The sequence below is a fragment of the Tauraco erythrolophus genome, chromosome 10 (assembly GCF_009769465.1).
Source record: "Tauraco erythrolophus isolate bTauEry1 chromosome 10, bTauEry1.pri, whole genome shotgun sequence".
Lineage (NCBI taxonomy): Eukaryota > Metazoa > Chordata > Aves > Musophagiformes > Musophagidae > Tauraco > Tauraco erythrolophus.
The window spans coordinates 27,188,401-27,203,940 of record NC_141474.1 but is presented as its reverse complement, the minus strand read 5'-3'; the positions used below and the strand labels follow the sequence as shown (position 1 = coordinate 27,203,940).

At 41.2% G+C, this 15,540-nt stretch overlaps 1 protein-coding gene across 1 annotated transcript in view; it reads left to right on the top strand.

Moving 5' to 3' along the window:
- AGBL4 (AGBL carboxypeptidase 4) overlaps positions 1-15,540 on the top strand; it is a 941,572-nt gene that overhangs the window by 744,329 nt on the left and 181,703 nt on the right. The window lies entirely within an intron of this gene.

The window sequence follows — 15,540 nt, the reverse complement described above, 5'->3', positions numbered from 1 at the left end:
TCTAATCTTTGTTTTGATATGTGCTTCTTAGCCCTCCTGTGCTTTGCTACTTACTAAACCGAAATAGCAGGGAATTGCATCGGTGATTTCAACAGTGCTTATACACGTTTTATAAGTGAAACTTCCAAGGACACGTGGTCGTCTTCCAGCTGCACTGATACTCCTTCAACTCTTGGCAAATCCAGAACTAGAGAGCGATGTTGCAGCAGTGGCGTCTGACAGCGCCAGGAATTTATCCTAATGGTTAAGTCACCTTGCAGGATTAAAGCCCTAAAATGGCTCTAGAATCTGATACTCTGTTCCAGCTGCCCTGCACATCGGCAACTCTAGTCGCAGTTAAGTAGGTTTCATTTCCCCCCATGAATTCACTTGCCCTGTAAGTTTTGCCCCTGCACTACTATTTGTACTTTTTGAGAGGCATGCAGCTTTACTGACACACATGTAGCTCATAGCTTGAAAAGCCGTTTGGGATCCCAGATAGTATGAAAGGGCATGCGAATTCATTTGGAATTGCTGAGCCTGATGGTATGCTATTGTTTCAGCTTTTCGTGATATGCAGAATTTTCAACCCTCCTGAACTAAAGAGTCTTTTAATGAGGTAGTTTGGAAAGCATTTGATTTCTTGCAAGTCTTCACTTTATTTACAAAAGACCTAATGTAACTAATAACTTAAAAATGAGAGTAATAAGCAAAATGCTACCTATTATCTTGAGAAGAATATTAAAAAACCTAGTAATGTGCCGGTATTGTAGTTAACTAGTGCTGAGTGAATAATTTACAGCAAACACTTTATTTTCTGCTCGTACAAAATCCACAAGCACATCACAATTTATTTGCTTGAATTTACTGGGTGAATTTTTAAAAAAATCTCCAAGGATCAATTGCTGGTATTTGAAAATTTAACTCTGAAGCTTCTCTGCGATTGGCTAGATAAGTCTGTTTCATCTCTTTTGGTCTCTTTTCAGATTAGCACATAAATAGGACTTTCAGAAGTCTTCCATGTAGCATGGTATAACACAGATCTATTCGCTGGGGACGATCCCTCCGCTTTTGCAAAGATATGGTGGCATATGCAGCAAGAGCAGTTTTAGGCATTTGAACTTCTACTTCCTGTTATCTCCCTTTCTCAAAGCAGCAGCTAGTGACTGTTTCTTTGGTTCATTGAAGGTTCACATTCAGCGCTATGCAAGCTAGGATAATGAAATGGGTAATTAAACCTCATGCTTGAGTTTGTAAATTGATCTCCTGCCAGTGTGTGAGAGATTTTTTTTTTTGCCCCCACCAGTACACAGCTTTGTACAATTGGCAAAGTATACTGTCGGATGCACTTCACTGTCCTCTGAAATCTCAGGCGCAGTGGGCACCATTAAAAGCCCGAGTATGTCAGCAGTTTTTGTAGAAGGGACGGGATATACTAGTTCTCCTGTGATCAAAACAGGAGCTAACCACTCATTTACCCAGGATACTATGGTAACAGGTGACGAATGAGATTTTCTTCATTGTTGTTTTTAGGGATGCAGGACTTTCATTGAGGGTGTAGGTCCTGTGTTCTTCACCAAAATCCTGGTTCCTTTGTTCTGAGTGCTCGTGAACTGAGGTTTAGTAGTTCAAGCCAAAACTGCAACAACAATGCCAAGAATTGTCTGTTATCTAAAAACTGTTGCTCATTCTCAAGAGAACAGACCAAATGGATTGTGACTCTAAAGGGACTTTCTGGTGGTGAATTGTTCATAACCAGCAACAAGAGAGTTTAATATCGCAGCTATAAACTATAAGGGCTCACAGCACAGACACATTCTATGAGGAAGGTTGGTTATTTGTTGCATGTGCATTCAGTCAGCTCTAAATGAAATGGTCATGGAAATGAACGTCAATGCCCCATGCATCAGGATACATGGAAACAGGTTGCTAAACTTTACTGATTTATTCAAGTGTATGAAAGAGTTTAACAAGTGTGTTTGTGGACCGATACAGTTAGGAATGAAGAGACAAGGTGCCTTATGTGACTTAAAGGGATGATTAAATATCTTGTCTAATTTTGAATGTTTGGAAGGTCTATACACAATTTTTAAAAGTTTTTTAAAAATAAATGGATAAATGTTGCAATTTGCTTGTCATCTTAGAGCATAAATCTTAATAGTAAGTGAGCTGGTTCTATCTCTTAAGAGCTATTACTTATGTGCATAAATCAAGAGAGTTGGTGAAACTACCTGTCCTGGTTTTAGCTGGGACAGAGTTTAGCTGGGGGGTTTGGTTGCCGGAGCAGCCTAACCCACGACACTACCTCTACTAGACTTTATTTCCAGTTAAATTTCTGACTGACAGTTTAGAAATCGGAATGTTTAATTTTTACTGTCACCTGTTTCTTTCTGAAAAGAGCTGAGAAATGAAGTCATGGGCAAACCACACTACAATAGGTCAGATTCGACTGGGTACAAGTGTCGGAGGAGTTAGGCACAGAGAAGTGGAGCCCTCAGAGTGCAAATTCACCTGCAAGCCAAAGTACTGAATGGCTAATTGGGATTGTGCCTGCTTGCAGTGCTAGCTGTTGTTTGCTGGTTTGCTAACATCATACCCTTCTGTGAAGATGACTACTACACTACACTCTTCAGTGAAAAAAAAAAAACCCTCCACAGTTCTGTTCTTGCCACATGACTATACTCTGCTCTTTCTAACATACAGGGTAATGATAGGTACCTGCTGTTTACTGTGGTCGAGGATGTAAGATCTCTCTCTCAAAACAGGAAGACAGGCTCCATCCGTTTCTGGAAGTCTTTAAAGCCTGAGAATAGTGTACTTCTAATTGTAACCAGCTTTGCAGTTACAGTGTGTAGAAATGTTATGCCACGTGGACTTGGTAATTAAATTGCCAAAATAGTGGGTGTTCAGCATAACTTGCCCTCTGTTCTGGCTGGTAACTTGTCCTCAGTTCCCACCTGAATTGAAAGACCCTTTTTGCCGGAGATGGTGCTTGACTTTATCTTTAGCTTTGTGGAAGAACGTGGCAAAAAATAAAAATATTTATGAGTTTCTCCATAACACTAATCTCACCCTCTCTGACGGATTAAACTGTGAAACAGTTTTAGGAAATAAAGGAAAACTAGTGCTGGGAAGGGAGATTTCTTGACTTCTCTCTCTCTGTTTGCGGTATAGCATTATCATCTTCTGAACCTATTACTGTCCCCAGGGAAGTAGAGTTAGACTAAGAAAAAAACGTGTTCTTGATTTAAAAGTCGTGCATCCCCAGGCTTGGCCTGAACTTTCCTTTATCGAGAGCTTGTTCTTAAACTGGCATTCTGCAGCTGAATGATGAAATGTGTCCCTGCAGGCAAGATGACTGTACCACACTGTCTTAGATTAGTTCCAATTTGTCAGCCTCACCTTCCAGAGATGAAACCCTATACTGGCACCAAAAGGGGTGTGTTTCTTAGTCTGGGCAGCTCTTCGCTGAGGTGTCCCAGAAATGCCATGACAAGGCAGTTGAAATACCCTGACCGTTCTCTAAAGGCTTTGTTGCATGACCCACAAAGTCTTCCCGTTCCTTGCCATTTCTGTGTTGCCTTCAGTTGGTTAACCATGACAGTATCAATCCAACCTTCAGTAAATTAAAGCCATGAATTGGCTGAAATGTTCTGAACTGTCATCACTACAATATCCTCTAGCTTGATCGTAGGGACTGCAAGAATTTGTCTGAATGGGGAGAAGAGGGCACACGCTGATTCTAATCCTTTACTGTTTCACTGTCAGGTATGATATTTTTGAAGTAAACACAATCTTTACTGCTTGATTATGTGAGGGGTTAACAAGGCAATTTGTTGGACAGAAAGGACGCTGGACTGCCAAATTCACCATAAAGAGTGTCAGGGTCCATATTTCAATGAAAGCTCTGTTGGGATGAAATGTTTTGGACAAACGGTATCTTTTTTTTGCTCCAGAAACGCAGTTTTAAAAGAACTGAAGTGGTTTGTGGAAGTGAGTTGAATTTGGCAAATTGTCTCAAGTGAAGCAAGGGATCTGGGAAGGCTTGAGAAACATGTAAAATTATTCATATCAGCATTTTATAAAGGACAATCTTCTCTTGTTTTTGTTTGTTAATGGTATGATTTGTTTAAAAACTGGGCTTTTTTTTAAAGATCACTTTTGAAGAGTCTGACATACAAACAGAAAACTAGACTTTGTTTCTGATGAAATATTTCAGATTTATCCTGAACAGGTTTTTGTGGGCTTTATTTCTATAGAAGTTCGACATTTGTATTCACATGTCATTTATGATGGGTCTTTTGGCAGTAAAAGCATATGTGGACTTTATCCAAATTATTTTAGCTCTAAATCAGAGCTATATGTTGTAAAATTGAGGAGTGCTGATTTTGATCTTTGATATAATATCACTTTGGCGGATACACCTATAGCTGCACACAAACATACATGAGTATATTTGTGTTCACAGCGACTGGATATGTTATATGGTTCTTCCTATCACTTGTGAGACATGGCTACTCGTGTGTATCCTGTCATCTGCATAATACCTCTTGATTATTTTTCACTTATTTTTCTGATGCGGAAGATTTTTTTCTTAGCGTCACTTAATGGATGAGAAATTCTTGCATTGCCTTGAATTGAAAACAGAGTATCCATCTCAGATGACAAGTGAAGCTCTCGATGGAGTTTATTTTTCCTAATTAGGTGTTTGTCATTGTGTATTCTATATAACAACATATAAGTAAACAATCATGGACCTTTTGAATAAATTTATTGGTTTTATTTATGTTACTGGGCATAAAAAAATCTATAATTACCAGGTACAGCCGTAATATAACTGGTATTTAATGACAATTACTTTTTGTTACCATAGAAATGAGTCCAAAGTAGTTACCTATAATTTCTCATTCCCAAACCTCACACATGTTGTATTGCAGTATTACCATAGTAATTGCCTATTAGTCATCATAAAATAAGCAGCTACCCAGAAGATATCAGGATAGTGTGAAATTTCTCATCTCCTTCAAAACTTGCAGCACATGCCGCTTCTCGTCTTCCTTTAGTGGGATTTTTGCCTGAACAAAAGAACGTCCGTTGTACATTAACCCAAGGGAAGAAGGGATATGACTGAGAGAATTGTACTCTAAAAATACACTAAGTCAGGAAAAGTATGTTCTATCCCTTGAAAATATAGAACTAATTCTTGTTATTGAAAAACAGGGATTTTTTTTCAATCCCACTAGAAGGAGGTTTGTTCCTTGCTGTGTATTTCCTTTTTTTTTTTTTCCAGTTCAGTTGTGACCAAAGCAGAGGCCATACATCTGTGAGAGCAGCCATGCTGTGTCAGACCTCACAAGCCCAATACCCACTAATGCAGCAGTGGACAGTGCCACTCTCCTCGTAAGAGCAAGAGATGCTCATAAGATGCTTTCTCCTAAGTACTTTCCCTGCTTCCAGTGACTTTCGTGTCAGACGTTTCCTGAACTCATGGGATTTCTGTCTGCCTAGTAATGTGCAGTGGATTTGTCTTCCTAGCACTTGTCCAGTTTGCCCCCAGAAGGTGTGTGTTAGCTCCCTGTCTCCTCTGGCCTGAGGCTGTTCAGCCCCTGCCCCAGTGCAGGAAGCACCACCCACCTCCACCTGCTGAGAGCTTCATGGGCTTCTCCTCGGTGGCCCCTCTTGCACCTCGTTTGTTGTTGTAATTTAGATTGCATGTTACTGAGGCCAGTGAGCCTCTCTCTGTGCCTGCCTACATCACATTTCATGTCAGCTGGGGGTTGGTGCCTTATGTGGAGGCAAATGCTGCTCCCTTTCGTAGCTGGGATTGCAGAAGAGACAAGCCGTAGGCACCGGGTGCGTTACTGACCCCCCCTGGTAGAGTGGTGGCAACAAGAGCTCTTCTCTTCTGCTTCCTTTCCAATTTCAAAATTGGAAATCCAAGGTGGCTTTCCAATGCTTCAGTGTCTTTTCATAGCCTGTTGGATTAAAGACTTAGCTGTGGTCAAGGCCAACCACTCTGATAATGGTGAAAAAACAAACGGAAAGGGACCTGCCATGGTGAGGGAATGGCCATTTCCCTGTATTGCCGTCTCCTATATGGCTGGAGGAGAGGATGAGACATGGCAGAAGTTTTCTCCTCCCCTCAGCTCTTGTTTGGCATTGAGAGCAGGGCAGGAATTTTCTGTGTTGTCTTCCTCCTGTGTCCTGCAAGTGTTTGTGTCTGGTTTGGATCTCCCAGTTCATGCAGAGTGCCAGATTGGGGCCCTGGAAAGCAAAGCCTGGGATGGATCTGCAGCTGTGGCACAGGTGCACTTTGGCAGCAGCGATGGAAAAGACCAGGGAAGTAAACGAGCAGCAGAGGTTTTCTCTGGCCCATAACATTGCCATTTCTTTCCTGCTTGGAAGTTTTCTTTCCATTGTGGCTTTTATTGCCCAGAGAGTGCTGTGATCATACAACAGTTACAGTGGCTGCTGTTTTGCTCACCATTACATAAAAAAAGCTCCCTTGTAAAAAAGTTGTCATCCTTTATCTTAAAACAAATACTAGGTTTGCAAAAGGGTTCCTATCTACTGCCATTGAAAATGCTCTTTATATTGACGTGGTAACTGCTCATTTAAACCATATTACAGCTCCTGAGTATTTTTCAGTTGCTATTGATGTGACAAATTCTCTTGCACAGAGGACTGCACCAATCAATAGAGTCAGTATATGTGCTTTAACAACAAAGCCACATGCCTTGGGGTTCCAGTTGAATCTGAACCTTTTAGTAGCATTAAATAAAGCTATATTTATTTTGCTTTTGGTGCAAGAAAAAAAAATCTGAAGCCAACCTAATTTAATACTTGTTGGAAGGGTTTGAAGGCAGTGTTATGGGGCCATTTTCACATGTGATGAATACGTAACTAGTGTCAGAGCTGCTATTTTGTTGTTGTAAGCGAACCCTTCTCTTTTAGTTAGATTGATCTGGGATACAGAGTAGCCTTTTATTTTTAGATGAGAAGGGAGAGAAGTCATAATGAGAAATATTGAAATCATAGCTTTTTTTATATCTGCCATTATTCCACTGAGAATGAGGCATGATGTCCTTAAAGAGACAGGGCTATTTAGTTTCCATTTAAATAGCACCATTTGTGATTATTACCTTTGAGCTGTTATACTGAGAATAAGCACCCAACTCATGAATCCCAGCCAAGTGAATCAAAGTTTTGCACATAAGTGCCATTTATGTCTGTGAGTTGCTGTAGGAGCCTATTCTTGACCTTCACCGACTTTATTTTTTGCATGTTTTTGTCTTCTAAAATGTATTTGTAATTAACGGGTATCTTAATGTCAGTTTGGTCGCAATGTGTGTTTCTCTTCCTCTGCTCCTGAATAGCTGATCTTAGGTCTGAATAATCCCATCTAGATTTCTTAGCTTTACTTTATGTAACTAAATGTGTTGGGCTTTCTTCCCTTTCCCCTGCCTCCCCCTCTTTTTAAGTCTAGCTTATATCTCTGGTGGTTTGAGTTCTTGTTCATAGCAGTGAATAAAGGAGCAAAGTTTCCAGTGGTCGGTTTCTTTGGGTTTGGGTTTTGATTGTTGTGGGTTGGTTTGTTTGTTTTATTTCTGCAAATGACTTGCAGTAAGCTTCAGCCAATTTGCTGTAGGTCTTTGTTTTGGTTTACCCATCTGCAATTTAGGAATAATTAGGTCTCATATATCTAAGTTAGCTGTGGAGCTACATTTGTTAGCATGTGTAAAAAAGTGTTGCATTCCTTGGCTTTGAGGCACTAGGTAGGTACCAAGCAGTTACTGTTTAGAAAAAGAGTATCTTTAAATATACCCATGCAGCCAAAGCAGCGCTTTACTGTGAGTTCTGCAAGTGAGAGAAGGGAGAAACACACTGAGTTGGTCTCTGTCTAATGTCGTAACGAGCTGAGCTCGACTTGTCGATCAGCGGTTGCCAGGCCGCAATCCGCGGCATTTAAGAGCTGATGCGAAAGACTGGAGGGCTGCTCCGAAAAGGCTATTTGCCAGACGCAGGAAATCATGGCTGTGACGCAGGCCAAGAAATACGCCACGTATTCACAAGTGCCATCTGCTGGTACAGTTTATCAAGCTATTTCCAGAGACAGGTGCAAGGCATCCCTTTAACTGGCTTTTTTTTATTGGTGGTCTTCAGGCAGCTGCCTGCTTACATGGCACATGTTATTAGCTTCTGACAGACGTCGCACCTCCTGCAGGTGCACCAAAGCGACCCTCCCGCCCTGGCATTTGCTGTGAGGGTGTTGTGCTGAAGTGCCTTGAAAGAGGGCAGGTGTCAGCGCAGTAGCAATGGCCAGGAGAGGTGTCCATGGGGCGCTTAGCCTAAGAGAAGATGGTCTGTGGTATGGAAAGTGTTTGTGTAGCTGTCAGTGACAGAACGATCTAGCTTCCAATTCCCAATGCTTTGTGTCCACCCTTCCCCTAAATGAAATTTATGTTACGTTTGCTTTGCTGAAGGTCTAGTTCAGGGAAGTGCTCAGAAGTGTCTCTTGCAATCAGGGCTGTGACTCAGGAGTGTGTTGATTCTCTGTGGGCTTTTCCCCTCCTGCCCTTGCCCTTTGTTTAGTTTTCCCTTCTTAACACAATCATCAACCCAAACAAAAGGTGTGGTTCCTTGCAGAAATCAAGAGCAGCCTAAGAGCAGTGTGAACTGTGCTGCCTTTATCTGCATTATATTTGCCTTGCCAGCAGAAGCACTGAGTTGTCGACTCATTTGGGAGGAAATCCCAGAACCTGAAGTGTTGATGAGGTTGAGCTCAGCTCCAGCTTGTATTTTCCTCTCCTGGGGTATAAGAGCTGCATCCAGCCCTGTAGCCAGCCAGGCAGTTGAGACTATAAATGAGAGTTCATGCTGTCCTTGTGCTATCAGTTATTGAGTGGGGCTGTTCCCTAACTAGGCTCTTCCATTCTTCCCCTGCTTTGGGAGTTACTTTGGAAGAGACTCCTTTGTCCTGACTCCTGGCTAGTGTGGAGTTACTGTAGTACTTGTCAGTACTCTTCCGACTATCAAGTAGAACCGAGACCCTCCTGTCTGTTGGTCCAGGGGACAGAGACAGGCTACATTTGCATTTCACCTTTGTAGGTTACGCTTGAGCACTGGTTCATGTCAGCAGGGTTTGTCTTTGCAAAAATAAAGAGAAAAATGTAAACTACAAGTGAAGAGGATAAATGTTTTCCTTAACTGCACAAATGACCAATTAGAGGTCAAATACTGCCTTAGAGCACCTATTGTTCTTTCCAGATGAAAAACCTAAAGAGGGAGAGCTAGGGAGGCGTTTTGCCTCCTATCTGAGCATAGGAAGGCTCAGCATGTGATTAGTCTGTGTCCCAGTTTTGGATTTTTCCACCCCAAACAGCATTTCAGAATCTTTTCCAGTGTAACTAACATTCCTTTCCCCGCTTCCACCTGCCATTTAAGCAACATCTGCTCACCTAGACCTACCGGTTCACCAGCTGTCAGGGAAGGCAGCTGAGGGATTAATTCTTTATGAAGAGCTTTCTTAACAGAGATCTTGGGATTTTCTGAACTTGCGCCCGTTTACACAAGATCACCAGCAACTAGTGATCACTCCCATGGTCTTTGCAAGAGTCCCCTTCCTTGCAGTCAAGTTTTGTCATGTTATATAAGCAACGGATTCAGTACCTGCCTTCAGTTCACCAGGGAAGGATTTATCACCTATCAATAGAAAAGTCCTTTATGTACCAACTGCCACTGTGTGGGTTGGGAGGGGGAAATCCTGTCCAAGTTATTAGGAAAACAATAGTAGCCTAAGGGAATGTTTGTTTAGGTTGTTTTTCTGTTGTTTTCTTTTCCTGGGTGACAGCTGTTCTTTTTTCTTTTTTCTTTTTTTTTTAAATTGCAGCACTTAAAATGATGGCAGCTTGCTGTATAATTTATAATATTAGTCCTAAGGGCAGTGTTGTGTAACATGAAAACAATCCTGAGACAAATCTAAATAATAAACATCCATTATCTAAAACAATATTGTATTAATAAACCAACATTAAATAATCTGAGGATGTACATCGCTTCTGGGGAGAGTAAGGGCAGACACCTGCCCAAAGTTCCCACTTGCGTGTCTTGGTCAGCATGTTGACTCCCAGACATGGTAATCTCTTTGTGACTTAGAAGAATCTTGTTTTCACTATTTGCAGTTAAGTATCAGTAAGTGGCTCAGAGCTGTGGTGCTTCCTCTTCTCTTTTTGGAGAAGATACCTTTTTTCTTGGGTTAATTCTCATAGGTGAAGTTTCCCAAAAGAAACATGACTAAGTGTTGAGTTTCAGGAGCTTGCAAAGTGTTGAGCTCTTGAAAACAAGTCCTGATGCTCATTTGAAAATTTAGGTTGTGGCTGTAAAGAAAACCTTTTCTTTAGCTACTAGTACACAAGCCTTTTCTGCTGAAGCAGAAAGATCGGAGACTGCTGTTTCACAGCTGCTTTGACCTAAGGAAAGTGCGTGCTGATACCCAAAAGGGCAGCTTGGTTCTGTTTTCCCTCCTGGCTGTGCATCCCTGCCATCTCCTTTTTGCCAAGACTGGTGCTTGTGTGGCAGTGCTGTGAGCCAGAAAAGGAGCGATCCTGCAGCCTGACAAAACAGATCTCGCATGGCTCCCTGTGTAGCTAGAAAAATGGGACCAAGACAGGAGGGAGGAATGAGCAGAGAGGGATCCCTTTTTAGCAGCACCTTGGGTGTAGGTAGTCTTAAAGCAATTTTGAAGTCAGAGCCCAAGATCTAGGTGGCTGTTATGCAGTTATTCCAGGGATCTTGGAAATGAAAGAGTAGTAACCAGTGATTTCATGAATGATTGTTGGCATGTTCAAATGCAACTACGCCTATATGATCTCTTCCTTAGGGTTATTATTTGCTAACAGCAGCAAATGATTACTTGTACTACCTGGTAACAAGTTGGACGACTTGACATGTCTGTTCAGGAAAACAGAGGCTTTATGGCAATGAGCTGTTTCCATGAGACTGTTATACCTCGTTACGTACACACGGTGAAAAACTATCCACAAAATCCTTTTCTCTCTCCAATCCCTGTAAATACAGAAGGAAGCCATCATAGCTGTGCTAACATGACAGAGAGAGCAATTAATCTCATTGCAGATTACTTCTCTGCTGCCCCTGGCACCAGGCAGAGGGGAGATGTCAGGGTAGTCTGGGAGGAGGTAGATGTGACAGCTGATTGACAGCTGATGGCTTTGCCTGGTTGGTACCTAAGAGCTGGAGGAAGAGTGCTCTGCCAACATGGAGGAGCTGGGATGAGAAAAGGGATATGACACTTCTGGACACACAGTGTCAAGCCACAAAAACATTAGCTGTCTCTGCCAGTGTGAGAGGGACAGGTATTCTGCCTCTTCTTCCCCTCCCAGATTGGAAAGGATGTATATTAATAGAAGTATATGCGACTTAACGTGCAGCTACTCGGTGTTAACCCATGTCCCCGGGGAAGAGAAGTGCTTATTTCGGGTTGCGCAGATCATAAAACCTGCTGCCTTGTGCGGAGCGTGTGCTCTGAATACTGATGCTCCCTTTCGCTTTGCTTTACTGGCACGGCCGTTGAGCTGATGAATTGTACAGATTATACAATGATAATGGATGGGGAAGGGGAATTTCATCTGTCTCTTTAGCCAAAATATGAACAGTAAATCCTGCCTGTTTGCAGAGAACAGCTGGATTTCTAATAACACTGGAATGTTGTAGTGGTGAGTGGGCTTAGCTGCCCAACCCCCCTCTCATCACTGCCATTCAGACATCCAAACGCTTGCAAAAGGACTGGAGCTTTCCAACACCCTGAGGCTAATGCAGCAGTTATCCTGGGAGTCTGCCAGCTCTGTTGGATCTAGGAAAAACCTGAACCCCCTCCATGGTGCCTCTGCACCATGCCCAGGGGAAGAAAGGGAGGCAGGAGCCTTGCATTTGATTCTTCAAGTAACAGCTGGGTGAGAGAATGGATTTTTCTTGTAAACAAGACCAGTCTCTTTTCATAGAGTGGGCTGAGCTGTGATCTGATTCTTTGCAAAGCAGCAAGTGAGCTGCATTGTGGAAGGGCTTATGGTAAGGTTGTGTGTATCTTTGGGAATCTCAAACGAAAGAAAGATGTCACCGAAATGTGCAAAGCCTCTCAGGCTGGTCACATTTTGTATTATTTGTAATAAATCTTGTATATTAATTTGAATTGAAACAGGTTAGCAAGGGAGCATGAATGTCCAGATGATTGATAGTGCATTGACACTGCAGTGTTGACCAGAAGCCACAATCCTGTTCTGCTAGGTGCTGTGCAAGTACATCATAAATGATCCTCGCTTTCCCAAAGTGCTTTCAGAACTAAAAGAGTGTGGCACAGCAGGTGGACAAGGCAATCAAGTAAGCTGTTACAGCAGGGGAAGACAGGGTACTAAATATAGTAGGATGAATAGTGTTAGCTTTTTTCCTTTTTTTTTTTTTTTTTTCACCCCTCTGGTTGGTGGCAGGAAACACAATAGCTAACTATAGGATCAGGCTGAATAACCTTCATACATCAACTGATAGTAGGACTACTCTAAATTTGGTGAACCCAGGGAAGGAGCTTTTAGTGACAAAATACACTTGCAAAGGAAGTTTGACCCAAAAGGTGTGTTTCTTCAGGATGGATTACTTTTAAATGTACTTTTGTTCTCCTATTCTTTACTCCTTGGGCAAAACTGTGGAGCTCTACTCAGCTCCCAGTTTAAGCATCAGTTAAATTCTAGCACTAGGATTTCATTGTTCTGTTGCAGCTGAGCAGCATTACGGTTCTACCTATTGTTTTACATCTGGATTAAATTGTTGTTTTGTGCATCTGGAGGTAGGTTTGTTCAGTAGATTTTGAAAAATCCACAGATATTCAAGGCCCAGTCAATCTTTTGGCAATGTTTGCTGGTAAGGAAGCTGCACAGTGAGAATATCTATTCCATGCAAGCACTCCCAGCAAGTTTTGTACCCCAGCAGTTGTCCTTGGATAAATCTTCTGTCTGCTCTTCCAAGACTGAAAAGAATCAATTGACAAACTGCCAGTCTATCTCCTTTACTTTCTGCTATGCCTTTGCTAATCTTCTGTGCATTTTCAGCTGTTAAAATCTTTTTTGTTTTTAATTCTTTCAGCAGGGTTTACTTTTGCTCCTGCTGTTGATCTGCAAAGAGGAACTGATGCTGGTGTAAATTTGTTCTTGACATCTCCATCTTCCTGATGCTTTGCTAACTAGTGTAAGAGAAAGACAGTTTCATATCCAGGAGATATGCTGGTATTGGTACGAGTGAGAGGCAAGTGCAATCCTAGCAGACAGTTCTTATTCCTTACATTGGTCACCTTTTCAATTACAGATCTGATCTGCTAAAGTCTTGTCATTCTCATTCTTGCTTCTGTTAATGAAATGCATTTAACTGTCAGCTCTTGTTAACAGTAACAACACAGCTGAGGATTCATAAATTCCCATGGAAGTCAAATGATTGCTACCTTAGAAGAAGTCAGTCAAGTCCTTTTTCATCTTGAAGCTGGAGGAGGAGACAATCACAGCTTTCTTGATCCAGGCAACCAGAATATTTTGAACCATTCATCTATCTCAGACATTTCTTTCTGGTTCCTATCTGAAAAGGTCGAGATAAATATTTTGTTTCTAAGAATCCTGGGGTTTTGAGTCCATGTCATCACTCAGTTGTGCCCTTTGTATCTTGGATTTATCTCAAATTATTGCTTGTTACTGGGAAGATTCAGAAATTCAACTTTTCAAAAGCCAGTCAGACAAGTGAAGTCCATAGATGTGTAAACAGTTGTTTGGCACAGACTTGACCTGTTCTGAAGAAGTACAAGAATGAGAAGAGAATTAGAAAAATTGCCATGTCACAAGTCAGTCCCAGAGCTTAGTTTGTTTAGATTAACAGGCAGCAGACAAAGGAATGAATGACATGATCTGAGACTATATGTGGGGACTCCTCAGTCCATGATCTGAGTCTGAGTACATACATAAGGAATATACTAACATGGAGTAACATTAAAGTTGTTTTTCAGTATAATAGAGGAGGGCATAAAAAAGCAGTGTCTTGACACTGATGTTCAAGAAATGAAGATTCATGTCCTTGAGGGGGAGGGTTAAAGACTGTGGTATATTTTCCCTGATGGACTGTTTTGAAATCAAAATATTTTCGTGAAAGATCTGTTTGGGGTTTTGTTTTTGTGGGTGTTTTTTTCAGTGGGTTTCAAGTGAGGTTTTTGTGTGTGAATGGTAGATCAGTAAAGATGATCACAGTAGCCTCTTTCTGGCTTTAAAATGCATGATTTTCAAATTATTGTACAGCGCTGATAGTTTTCTTTTGCAAGAAGCCCATACACCCAATGATCTCTTGGTGTGTCTTAGAATTATTGGTTTGACTGGAAAAATTTGGCACACTGCATATAAATTTAGATCATTCAATCTAATTGAAGTATTCTATGAATTCTGGAGAGAACTTCTTCCTTTCAAATGACAAATTCCATTAGAAACCGTGGAAGCTAGAGGCATTTTCTTTCAACTGTCTGATGCAAAGGGGTTTATGTATAAGCTTAAGTGTTTTATAGTGTAAGCTTAATAGGGTAAAGAAGAAACATCCCAAAATAAAATTCATAATTTCTCAGAAAATCCAGTTAACTTTTGCTGATGCCTCCCTCAATACTTGCCTTAAACAGAAGCTGTTGGGCTGAAGCTGTGTAAGCTCTGTAGTTGTTCCAGGTCTGCAGAAGCAGGAGAAAGGTCAACCTTGACCATTTGATCATTGCTGGCATGATCAGAAATGGTTTATACCTGCATATTCCTCAATGACAGTTAAGTTCGTTACAGACACGGTGCTTTGTTTTAAATCACACACGAAAAAAAATTTTTTTTTAATTGAAAAGGTACAATCTCTAACCTGTAAAATAAAAGGCTAGAACATGGAACTGGGAACAACTAAGTAAATTGAAAGTAGGCCACGGCTTAGGTGTTGGCATGAACAAAGGAAATAATGTAGCCACATTCTTTATAAATATAGATCTCAAATAATCCACATGTCTTATTTAGTCCTGGAAACAACACTATATTTTCCTGTATCTGGGAACATAAATTGTGTTAAACTCTGAGCTCTTAAACGGTCTCAGTGCGACTTTGGCCAGTGGTCTACGTGAAAGCTGGTATTTAGTTCTATTAAGAACAGAATATTTTGTCGTTCGTCATCTTTAATTGAAGTGATCACCTAAATTTCTCCTTGTATATGTGTTCATACTACCATTTAATTACTTGAAGTTATCTTGCAAATCAGAATTACTGCCAATGATAAATTGATAAATTACAGTAGAAATGCCAAGTGTTCATTTACGTGATTGGAACTATAATATAACTGGTTGATAATAAGAGCTTTGTTTTATCCCACTCCATATTTCTTAACCAGTACTTTAAGAAAACTGCAAGGGAAATAGAGTCTGGACATCAGTTCTGTGCTCTTCACGTGCTCCTGTGCCTTTGTCACTATGTCCTGTTGGAGCAGAATGGTGTGCAGGTACCCAGC